Genomic DNA, 13,004 nt, shown 5'->3' with positions numbered 1-13,004 from the left:
GAGCTGGGAAGTCTCTGGTGGACCAGTGTCCTGAACTCAGCTCTCCCACCCCAGAGGCACAGACCTGACACCCGGCCAGAGTACCAAGACCTTGTTAGCTGCATGGATCAGAAGAAAAGGGAGGAAAAAAAGAAAGAAATAAAATAAAATAAAGTTACTAAAATAAAAAATATAAAATAATTATTAAAAATAATAAAATTCAAAAGTAATAAAAAAGGAAAAATAAAGGAAAGAAAAAAGAGAACAACCAAACCGAAAAACGAATCCTCCAATGATAACAGCGCTAAGTCTATACTAAAAAATCAATCAAACGAACAAACAAACAAACGGACAGACAGAACCCTAGGACAAAATTCTTAAAAGTGAAGTGAATTCTTAAAAGTGAAGTAAAAGTGAAGCTATACAGACAAAATCACACAAAGAAGGATACACATACACACTCACCAAAGACGAAAAGGGAAAAAAATATATATTTATATATTAAAAAAAAAAGGAGGAAGAGAGCAACCAAATCAATAAACAAATATACCAGTGATAATAAACTCTAAGTGCTAAGCTGAGATAAACATAAAACCAGGAACAAATTAGATGCAGAAAGCAAACCCCAAGTCTACAGTTGCTCCCAAAGTCCACCGCCTCAATTTTGGGATGATTCATTGTCTATTCAGATCTTCCACAGATGCCGGGTATATCAAGTTGATTGTGGAGATATAATCCAGTGCTCCTGAGGCTGCTGGGAGAAATTTCCCTTTCTCTTCTTTTTTTGCACAGCTTTTGGTGTTCAGCTTTGGATTTGGCCCTTCCTCTGTGTGTAGGTCGCCTGAGGGCGTCTGTTCTTTGCTAAGACAGGACGGGGTTAAAGGAGCAGCTGATTCGGGGGCTCCGTTTCACTCAGGCTGAGGAAGGGAGGGGTACAGAATGCAGGGCCAGCCTTCAGTGGCAGAGGTCACCGTGACGTTGCAACAGCCTGAGGTGTGCCGTGTGTTCTCCCAGGGAAGTTGTCCCTGGATCACAGGACACTGGCGGTGGTGGGCTGCACAGGCTCCCGGGAGAGGAGGTGTGGAGAGTGACCTGTGAGTGTACACAAGTTCTTGGTGGCTGCAGCCTCAGCCTTAGCGTTTCATGCCTGTCTCTGGGGTCTGTGCTGATAGCCGTGACTCGCACCCATCTCTGGAGTTCGTTTAGGAGGTGTTCTTAATCCCCTCTCCTTGCGCATCCAGAAACAATGGTCTCTTGCCTCTTAGGCAGGTCCAGACATTTTCCCAGACTCCTTCCCAGCTAGCTGTGGTGCACTAGCCCCCTTTAGGCTGTGTTCATGCAGCCAACCCCAGTCCTCTCCCTGGGATCTGACCTCCAAAGCCCAAGCCTCAGCTCCCAGCCACCAGTGAGTCCTGGCAGTGAGCAGACAAGCTTCTTGGGCTGGTGAGTGTTGGTCGGCACCAATCCTCTGTGTGGGAATCTCTCCGCTTTGCCCTCTGCACCCCTGTTGCTGTGCTCTCCTCTGTGGCTCTGAAGCTTCCCCCTGCCACTGCCCATCTCCGCCAGTGAAGGGGCTTCCTAGTATGTGGAAACCTTTCCTCCTCACAGCTCCCTCCCAGAAGTGCAGGTCCCATCCCTATTCTTTTGTCTCTGTTTTTTCTCTTTTCTTTTGTCCTACCCAGGTATGTGTGGAGTTTCTTTCCTTTGGTGAAGTGTGAGGTCTTCTTCCAGCATTCAGTAGGTGTCCTGTAGGAGTTGTTCCACACATAGATGTATTTCTGATGTATTTGTGAGGGAGAAGGTGATCTCCACGTCTTACTCCTCTGCCATCTTGAAGGTGTCCTCCTACCCATTTTTGAGTTTTTGTTTTTGTTTTTTGGTTTTTTGATATTGAGTTTTATCAGCTGTTTGTATATTGTGGAAATTAACCCATTATTGGTCACCTTATTTGAAAATATTTTTTCCCATTCCGTAGGTTGTCTTTTCATTTTTTAATGGTTTCCTTTGCTATTCAAAAGCTTTTATGTTTTGTTAGGTTCCATTTGTTTTTTTGTTTGTTTTTGTTTTTGTTTTTTACATCTTTATTGGAGTATAATAGCTTTACAATGGTGTGTTAGTTTCTGCTTTATAACAAAGTGAATCAGTTATACATATACATATGTCCCCATATCTCTTCCCTCTTGCATCTCCCTCCCTCCCACCCTCCCTCCATTTGTTTATTTTTGCTTTTATTTCTTTTGCCTTGGGAGATGGGCATATTGCTACCATTTATGTCAGAGAATGTTTTGCCTATGTTCTCTTCTAGGAGTTTTATGGTGTCATGTCTTATATTTAGGTCTTTAAACCATTTTGAGTTTATTTTTGTATATGGTGCGAGGGAGTGTTCTAACTTCTTTGATTTGCATGAGGCTGTCTGGCTTTCCCAGCATCATTTGCTGAAGAGACTGTCTATTCTCCATTGTATATTCTTGGTCAAAGATTAATTGAATGTGGGTGTGTTGGTTTATTTCTGGGCTTCCCATTCTGTTCCACTGATCTATATGCCTGTGCCAATACCATGCTGTTTTGATTATTGTAGCTTTGTAGTAGTGTCTGAAGTCTGGGTGGATTATGCCTCCTGCTTTGTTCTTTTACCTCAGGATTGCTTTGGCAATTCTGGGTCCTTTGTGGTTCCATATAAATTTTAGGATAATTTGTTCAAGTTCTGTGAAAAATGTCATGGGTATTTATAGGGATCATATTAAATCTGTAGATTGCTTTGGATAGTATGGACATTTTATCAATATTAATTCTTCCAATTCAAAAGCATGGGATATCTTTCCATTTCTCTGAATCATCTTTAAGTTCCTTTATCAATGCTTTATAGTCCACAGGATAAAGGTCTTTTACCTCCTTGACTAAGTTTATTCCTAATTTTTTTGGACACAATTATAAAAGGGATTGCTTTTCTACTTTCTGTCTGTGATATTTCACTGTTGGTGTAAATAAATGCAACAGATTTTTTGTATCTTAATCTTGTATCCTGCTACTTGCTGAATTCATTTATTAGTTCTAATAGTTTTGGGGTGAATTCTTGAGGGTTTTCTATATTATGTCATGTCATCTGCATATAATGACATTTTACATCTTCCCTTCCAATTTGGATACCTTTTATTTCTTTTTCTTGTCTGATTGCTGTGGTTAGGACTTCCAATACTATGTTGAATCGAAGTGGTGAGAGTGGGCATCCTTGACTTGTTCCAGATTTTAGTGGGAAGGCTTTCAGCTTTCACCATTGAGTATTATGTTGGCAGTTGGTTGGTCATAAATGTCTTTTATTATATTGAGATATGTTCCCTCTATACCCACTTTGGTGAGAGGTTTTTTTTTTATCATGAATGGATGTTGAATTTTGTCAAAAACGTTTTCTGCATTGAGATGATCATGTTGAGATGATCATGTGGTTTTTGTCTTTTTTTGTTAATGTGGTGTATCACACTGATTGATTTGCATATGTTAAACCATCCTTGTGACCCTGAAATGAATCCAACTTGATTATGATGTATGTTCCTTTTTATGTACTATTGGATACAGTTTGATAATATTTTGTTGAGGATTTTTGCCTCTATATTCATCAAAGATATTGGCCTGTAATTTTCTCTTTTTGTAGTGCCTTTTTCTTGTTTTTGTATGAGGGTGATGATTGCTTCATAGAATGTCTTTGGGAGTGTTCCTTCCTCTTCATTCTTTTGGAAAAGTTTGAGAAGGATAGGTATAATTTCTTCTTTGTATGTTTGGTAGAATTCTCCAGTGAAACCATCTGGTCTTGGACTTTTGTTTTTCAGAGATATTTTTTTATTACAGACTCTATTTCAATTCTAGTAATCGGTCTGTTGAAATTATCTGTATTTTCTTGACTAAATTTTGGCAGGCTGTATGTTTCTAGAAACTTGTACATTTCTTCTAGGTTGTCCAATTTGTTGGCATATAACTATTCATAGTATTTTCTTATGATTTTTTGTATTTCTGTGATATGTTATTATTTCTCCTCTTTCATTTCTTATTTTGTTTATTTGTGTCCTCTGTATTTTCTTCTTGGTGAAACTGGCTAGAGCTTTGTTGGGTTTTTTTTATCCTTTCACAAAACCAGCTCTTGGTTTATTTGAACTTTTCTATTGTTTTTTTATATCTATTTAACACCTCTCTGATCTTTATTATTTCCTTCCTTCTGCTGACTTTGGATTTATTTGGTCTTCTTTCTCTAATTCTTTTAGGTAATAGGTTAATTTGTTTATTTGAGATTTTTCTTGTTTCTTGAGGAAGGTCTATATCACTATGAACTTCCCTCTTAGATCTGCTTTTGCTGTAACCCATAGAGTTTGTAAAGTTGTTTTTATTGTTGTTTGTCTCAAGGTTTTTTCTGATTTCTTCTTTGATTTCATTAATGACCCTTTTTTTTTTTACTAGCATGTTGTTTACTCTCCAAGTAATTTTGTTCTTTTTACTATTTTTCTTTCTGTGGTCAATTTCTAGTTTTATACCACTGTTGTCAGAAAAGATGCTTGAAATAATTTCTATCCTCTTAAATTTGTTGAGGTTTGTTTTGTATCCTAATATGTGGTCTATCCAAAAGAATATTCCATGTGTACTTGAAAAGAATGTGTATTCTGTTTTTGTTTTTTTTTAATGTAGTGCCCTGTAGGTATCAATTAAATCCAACTGTTCTATTGGGTCATTTAGGATCTCTGTTGCTTTATTAATTTTCCATCTGGACGATCTGTCTATTGATGTCAGTGGGGTGTTAATGTACCCTACTATTATTGTATTACTGTCAATTTCTCCCTTTATATCTGTTAGTATTTGTTTTATGTGTTTAGGTGCTCTTGTGTTGGTGCTTGTATGTCAATGAGTGTAATATCCTCTTCTTGTATTGATCCCTTTATTGATTGATCCCTTTATCACTTTATTGTATTTGTCACTTTATTATATAGTGTTCTTCTGTGTCTTTAATGTTTTAAAGTCTATTCTGTCTGACATGAGTACTGCTACCCCTGTTTTCTTGTCATTTCCATTTGCATGAAATTTCTTTTTCCATTCCCTCACTTTTGATCTATATGTGTCTTTTATCTTAAAGTGAATCTCTTGTAGGCAGCATATTGTATGTCCTTTTTTTTTAATCCAATCTGCCACTCTGTCTTTTAATTAGAGTATTTAGTCTATTGACATTTAAAGTAATTATTGACAAGTATGTATTTACTGCCATTTAAAACCTTGTTTTTCATTTGATTTTGTATTTATTTGTTCCTTTCTTTTTCTTTTGTTTTTCCTTTTGTGATTCGATGGTTTTCTTCTGTATTACACTTCGGTTCTCTTTTTTTTCATTTTTGTGAGTCTATTGTTTGTTTTTGATTTGTAGTTACCCTGGTTTTCAAGTATGTTAACCCATAACCATATCTACTTGCTTTAGACTGATAGTCATATAAGTTCAAACACATTCTAAAAGGTCTACATTTTTTACTCCCCTACCCCACATTTTATGACGTTGCTGTCCTATTTACATCTTGATTTTTATCCTTGTTTTTGTAGTTTTTTTATTCTTTTTTAGCCTATGTTCTGGTTTATTTAAGTGATCTTCAATCCTTTTATATATTCACCTTTCCTAATGTGTTTTACCCTTTCCTATAGATTCTTACTTCTTTTCTATTTAGAGAAGAACTTTCAGTATTTCTTTCAGGTTAGGTTGAATATTGCTGTATTCTTTTAGTTTTACTTGTGAGAGATTTTATTTCTCTCCCCTTCTATTCTAAATGTTAATCTTCCTGGGTAGAGTTTCCTATGTTGCAGGTTTCTCTCTTTCAGCATTTTAAATATATCATGTCACGCCCTTCTGGACTGCAAAGTTTCTGTAGAGGGGGTTCCCTTGTATCTGACTTTTTGTTTTTCTCTTGCTGCCTTTAGAATCCTCTCTTTAATATCATTTTAATTATGATACGTCTTGATGTGGGTCTCTTTGGGTTCATATTGTTTGGGATCCTCTATATTTCCTGTACCTGGATATCTGCTTCCTTCTTTAGTTTTTGGACGTTTTCAGCCACAATTTCCTCAAATACATTTGCAAACCCCTTTGCTTTTTCTTCTCCTCCTGGAATCCTATTATGCATATGTTGGCATGCTTTCTATTATCTCATAGATCTCATATGTTACTCTCATTTTATTCATTTGTCTTTCTATTGGGTGATTTCCATTATTCTATCTTTCAGATCTCTTACTTGTTCTTCTGCTTTATTTAGGCTGCTATTCACTGTTTTTATTTTTTATTTTTATTTTTTTTATTCACTGTTTTTAGATTGGTTTTTATCTCGACAATTGAGTTGTCTAATATTGATTGCTTCCTCTTTATAGTTTCTAGTCCTTGTTACAGTGACATACATTTCTGTTGATAATCTTTCTTAATTCCCCTAGCATTTTTATTGTTAAAAATAGCTCTTGAAGTCTAGTAGACTGGAGAGGTCTACAAACAAAGAGTTTCATTCTTTGTTCCTTCAGAGGATTTCTCTTGTTCTTTTAATTGGGAGTAGTTCTTCTGCTTTTTTATTTTACTTAACTTTCTCTGTCTCTATGAATTTAGAAGAAATAGTTATCCACTGTGATCTTAAAAGGCTGTTTTTATGTGGGAGCATTCCTTTGTGGACTGTTGGTGCCAAGGCTGGTTTTCTGTTTGTTTGTTGTTTTTGGTTTTTTGTTTGGGTTTGTTTTGTTTTGGTATGAATGCCTGTCACATCTTTCCTCAGAGTTTGCTGGTTGCTATCCTCTTGATAGGGATTGTGATTGGTGTTGTGGTGACCAGAGTCTGCACTGGATGTTGGGTGCAGCCTCCTCTTTTATCTGTGGCTATCACAGCCTTCTCAGGGTTGTAGTCTGCACCGCAGTTGTTGAAGTAGAAACCTTGAGGGTCACGTTTGATAAGGCTTCATTGCCCTTAAGTGTGTGGTCTGTCCCCAAGGAGGTGAGTGCTGAAGTAGATGAGGCCTGTGTGGTCACAGTGAACCTATGCATTGCCCATGCAGTCTTCAGTGGTTCTGCCCAGAAGCAGCCCAAGGTCATGTCCCTTTTACCATTGTGTTTTTCCCAGACCTAGTGCTGGCTGACACTGGGGGCCAGGATGTTGTGCCTGCAGAAACTGAGGTGGTTGTGCTGCCATCGAGGACCTGGGCTGCCTCTGTGATAAGGCTCTCTCAGGGCCTGTCTGCTCCAGATCCAGCTCCAAGCTGTGGTGTGAGGTAGGCAGAACTGGAGCACTCCTGCCAGGAAAAGAACCACTGAGTACTCCTTTCCAGGGCCTGTCGACCAGGGAAGTGCTATTCTATAACACCAGCTTGCACACCAACAAAGTCCACTGCTGCTGGACCCACCCCCACTGTTGGAGCACTGATAATGGGCTCCCACTTCAGCTCCCTACCCCCACAGTGTTAGCACTCACAAATTCCTTCACAGCTGGAGCCATGCCCTGTGGTGAGCAAGCTGACAATGGGGTTCTTATGGTGAACCTGCACACTGCCCTGCTTGTGCTGATAATAGGGCTCCTATACTAGGCCCACACCTCATATGCATGTGCTGATAGTGGGGCTCCTATGGCGGACTCATACCCCTCCCCGCATGGACTAACAATGGCAGTCTGGACCACACTCTAGACCTTCTCAGCTGTCTCCTCGCAGCTAGACTGAATCCTTTTGCAGGGTCCATCCACTGAAGCCCGAGTTTCAGTGCTTGTCCAATAAGCTTACTAGCAGCCCCACCCAACATATGTTTTGTGCTGGGAAGTATGGCTACATGGCAGAAGTCGGCGCTGGTCTCTCTCCACCTTGATTGCTAGCAATTCAGCATGCATACTCTACTCACAGGCAGGGTCCAGGCCCCTCCAGCTTCTCTATCTGTCTGGCAGACCTCCCAGCCAATGAATGGGGTTCCCAGGATGAGGGAACCTTTCCTCTTTCACAGTTCCCTCCCAGGGGTGCCAGTCCCATCCTGATGCCTTTTCCCCCATCCTTTCAAGTTATATGGGGATTTTTCTTGCAGCTTTGGTTGTATAAGAGATCTTCTGTCACTTTTCACGTTGGTTTTCTGTGAGAATTGTTCTACATATAGACGTATTTTTGATGTATTTGTTGGGGGAGGTGAGCTCCACGTCCTTCTACTCTGCCATCTTGATCTCCGCTGGATATTTTTATTTGCTTGACTTTTACTTCATGTTCTTCTGGGTCTTATCTACAGTTAAACTTATCTATTGCTCTTAATTTCAATTGTTTTATTTTTAAATTCTAAAACTTCCATTTGGATCTATTTACTAGATTCAAATTTTTGTCAAAATTCTCATTCTTTCCATCAGTTTTCTTCTTTTCCTCTATTTTATCCATCATACTCATTACAGTTAACCCACTTGTGAAATAATGCCAATATCTGATTCAACCATGTTTCTATTTACCTTCTCTGTTTTCTCTGTTTGAAATTATTTAGTCATTTATTATGGTATGCCTGCTAATATGTTGTTGATTTCCAGACATAATGTATGTCTAGAGATGTATGTAGAGTTTTAATGATATTAACATTATTCAGAGAGGGTCCACTCTTTCCTCTGCTAGACAGATGGAATAGAATTTGATGACTACAATTCAATCAACAAAGGTGTTGACTGAAAACTAGCTTGCAGTTTTGATAAGGTACTGTCTACTTCTGAAGTACGTCTTTTGTCTCTCTGTCCACTCCTTCTACCTATGAAACTGTTTTATACTCATTTAAGAAGTATGACCTCACTATAATTGAATATATCATATAATTCATAGTTGTCCAATAATATAGTTTGTGCTGTTTTTAGATACAATGTGTGGTAGTAATTAGGAGCCTGTTGTTTGATGCCAGAAAAAAATAATGTTATGTCCCTGCCCTGCCACTTTTTTGGACAATGTATTGATATAAACTTTCTGAGCCTCAGATTCCTTTTCTATAATGTGGTTATTATTTAATATCACCTTTCTCAGAATACTGTAAATACAAAATATAGTGTACAACACACTTAATGTGGTGCCATGCCCATTAAGTGGAACATATGATAGATAAATTATTGTATTTTAAAATAAAAAACATAGGTTCTGTCCTAGAATACATCACAAATTCAGATTGTTTCTGATTTCCATTGTTCTTTCATGTGTCTGATTTTTCCATAAAGCCTCTCTTCTCTTTTCCCTTGTGATCAATATTCTAGGTCTCTATAAATAGTTTCTTAGAAGCAATGTTTGTATTTCTCTTAAGTTTTTTCTCTACACTGGAAATGTGAAGATAATTTTTCCCCTTATTTTTTATTAAAATCAAACTAATCATGCCTAACATACTTGTGAAAATGCTAGTAGGTAACAATAAAGTACAAATATCCTTGATTAGTTTTATATATTTAATTGTAAACACAATCTCAGTCATCTTATGTAAAAATAATTAATGTCTGATTACTGATCACTGAAGTTATCAATTTCTGCCTAAATATAAGATTCAGGAAGATATATTCTTTCTAATGTTTGTATTGGATGTGAGACTTCCAGAAGAGTTGAATGAGGAGCTCAGCAAACCCTTTCTCCCAAAGTAAATTATAAAAATGAAGGGGAGAATGGGAAAAATAACCACTTCAGGGCTCAGGAAATTGAGAAAAGGCATACAACAAATTGAGGTGTTATTTATTTAGGAAAATCTATCAAACCTTGATGGGAACAGCAGAGTCTGCAGCAATATACGTTTTTCCTACCATGCTCCCCGCTTCCTTTTGAGTCTTCCTTAGCAGAACAGATTGTGGTAGAAATGTGGATATTAAAGACTCTACTAGTGAGGGGTCAGGAGAAAATAAGGAACATGTTATTGGAAACTAGACAAAAGGTAATCCTTGTTATATAGTGGCAGAAAGCTTAACATAATTGTTTCCTGAAGTTATGTGGAAAGTATAACTTTTAAACAGGAAAACTGGTCACTTAGCTGAGATTTAAGCAAAGCATTGAAGGTGCAGTTGTTTCTTCTTTCTGCTAACAGTAACGTCTGAGAGGAAGGAGACAAGTCCAGAGAAGAAATGTTAAACAAAAAGGAAACAGGACTTGATAATTTTGGAAATTCTCAATCATTTATTGGAAAAGATGCTAAAATTAAGAGATTCACTGTCAGCAAAAAATGCTCTAGAGAAAAAACTGAGGATATGGCTGAAGAACCCTTTCTGAAAGCTCAGAAAAATTGAACGGTCAAAGTATTTGGTCACACAAAGGCTCTTTGAAAATATTAATTGTTTGATTTGTACATTCTCTCATCTAGTTCAGCAAAAGCCAAATATAGAGATGGGACTATGTAGGAAAGACCTGTGGAGAAGACTTTTGTCTAATGGAGTGAATTTCTGTGATATACACTGGAGACTCACAAGATTCTTGAGACTATTATGCCAGGAAAAACATTTTCAACTTAGACTGAAGGAGAGAGAGAAAGAAGACAAAGTGACAGAAGGCTGTCAGACCACCCCCCTCAAATTACACAAGCAATAAATAGACTAATAAAACTACTCAACTGAAAAAAAAACCCCACTACTCAACTGAAAACATGTGCTGCATTTAATAAAAAAGAAAGAATGACTCAGAGGACAGAGTCTCAAGATCAGAGGGTGGAGATTTTAACAAAGAGGAGCCTAATCCCAGTAGATTATTCCCAGGAATTGAAACAAATGGATTGCCCAGCTAGATTTCAAAATTGGTTGGGATAGTTGACTCCTTTTTTTCCTTCTTATTTTCTTCTTTGAACTGGAATGTCTATAACTGTGGTCCTATGCCTTTCCCATGATTGTATTTGGGGAGCAGGTAATTTTTTCTTAACTTTTATGGGTTTATAGATGGAGAAGAATTGCACCCTAGGATGTCTTATACCTAGAGTCTAAATGATACATTATTTAGATCATGTAAATAATGAGATTTGTGAATTTTTGTCGATTTTTTACTGTGTTGAGATTTTGGAAGTGGTTGAGATGTGATGAATTTATTTTCCATGTGAGATGAAATCTTTGGGAATTAGAATGTGGACTTTAGTAGGCAGAATAATGACCTCCCAAAGATGTCTACGTCTTAATCCACATAACTTATGGATATGTTACATGGCATAGGAAAATGGAAATAAGGTTGTAGATGGTATTAGAGTTGATAATCAGCCAATCTTAAAATAAGAAAACAATCCTAGTTTATCTGGGTTGGGGACTGATATAATCATGTGTCCTTTAATATGGAAGCAGAAGGCAGAATAAGAAGTTAGAATAGTGTGATATGATAAGACCCACTGTTAGTGGCTTTTAAGATGGAGTAAAGACAAGGGATGTAGAAAGTCTCTAAAAGATGGAAAGGGCAAGGAAACAGAGTATCTCCTAGGGCTTCCAGTAAGAAATTCAGCCCTGACAAAACTTTTATTTCACCCCAGTAGGATTCATTGTGAACTTCTGAAATACATAACTGTAAAAAAATTAATTTTTGTTGATTTAAGTTACTAAGTTTGTTGTAACTTATTACTGCAGCCATAGAAAACTAAGACAGTAGGCAAGATATTGGACTAAGCAGAGAAAGACTTCAATGCAGTTATTATAAATATGTTCAAATAACTAAAATAAACCATCTTTAAGTAATTAAAATAAAATATGATGATGATAGCTTATCAAATTTGTTTGAGTTCATTTATTGAGTGGTTTCAGGGTCATGGGTACAGCAATAGCTTGAGACTCAGTGCATAAGAACTTTTCAAGCCTATGCTTGTATTGTTTTTGTTAACATCCCATTGGCCTAAGTAAGTCACTTGGCCAAGACTACAGTCAAGTAGGTACCTTTAAATGGGAGGATATACAACATCCCATTGCAAGGGCATGGCTGCTGGTGGGGGTGGGGGAGAATCTGTAGCCTTTATACAGTCTTGTGTAGGAACAGAGAGTTTTTTAATGGATTATCTTCATCTTGATAAATATGCTATTTTTATTAATAACTTACTTTGAGGCCTTAAGTTCTGAGTGATAAATAAATACTTGATATATTAATACATTGAAATTTCAAAGTTTGTTACCTCAGCTTAACTGAAAAGATGTAGGATAAAGCCTTCCTCTCCTGGATAGATGTGTGACTAACTTGTATATTGAGAAGTTTCAGGAAAAAAAACCCATGTCCTTAAAGAATAGAGCCATAAGAATAGGAAGTTCGCATGATGTGAATAGTCCTACAGAGAATTCTGGCCATAACCCTAAGTCTCTTGGGTCTTTTTAAAAAATAATCATTTTACTTGAAGCATAACATATCTATAAAACAGTGCAAAAAGCATAAGTATATAGTCTGATGAATTATCACAAAAGTAACAAGTCCATGTCACAAATACCCAGGTCAAGAAATAAAATTACCAGCATTATAGACATTCAATTCATTTTCCTTTGCAAAGGTTATCACTATCCTGATTTCTAATGCCATATAACTATTTTTATTCTTTTTAAACTCTATGTAAAAGGGAATCATGGTTTTCTTTACTCACCATTGTGTTAGCGAGTTTGATCCATGTTATTGTGCAGAGAAACAGTCTATTAAATGTCATTGTAATGTAGTATATTTATTCTCTTGTTAATGCACTTTACAGCTAAGAAAATGCTTCTACGAACATTCTTGTACATGCCTTTTTGTGAACATATGTACTCATTTCTGTTATGTATATGTATATGGCGAAGCATATGAGATGCATATGTTGAGTTTTTCATTTATATACCTACAAGGAGTATATAAGGGTTCCAGTTCCTCCGCACCCTTAGCAACATATGGAATTATCATATGTTCAGCCATTTGTCATATGTTAAGTAACACCTCACTGATGTGGTTCTTTTTTTTTAATATAAATTTATTTATTTATTTAATTTTGGTGACATTGGGTCTTCGTTGCTGCACATGGGCTTTCTCTAGTTGTGGTGATTGGGGGCTAGTCTTTGTTGTAGTGCATGGACTTCTCATTGCGGTGGCTTC

At 36.9% G+C, this 13,004-nt stretch overlaps 1 long non-coding RNA gene across 1 annotated transcript in view; it reads right to left on the bottom strand.

Annotated features, from left to right (window-relative positions):
• LOC309613941 overlaps nucleotides 1-13,004 on the bottom strand; it is a 211,744-nt gene that overhangs the window by 45,936 nt on the left and 152,804 nt on the right. The gene's annotated exons all lie outside the window — the stretch shown is intronic.

This window comes from Balaenoptera borealis (assembly GCF_965194805.1).
Source record: "Balaenoptera borealis genome assembly, chromosome: 16".
In the NCBI taxonomy this organism is placed as follows: Eukaryota; Metazoa; Chordata; class Mammalia; order Artiodactyla; family Balaenopteridae; genus Balaenoptera; species Balaenoptera borealis.
Note: the sequence above shows the minus strand (reverse complement) of the source record. Positions and strands in the feature narration are given on the sequence as shown.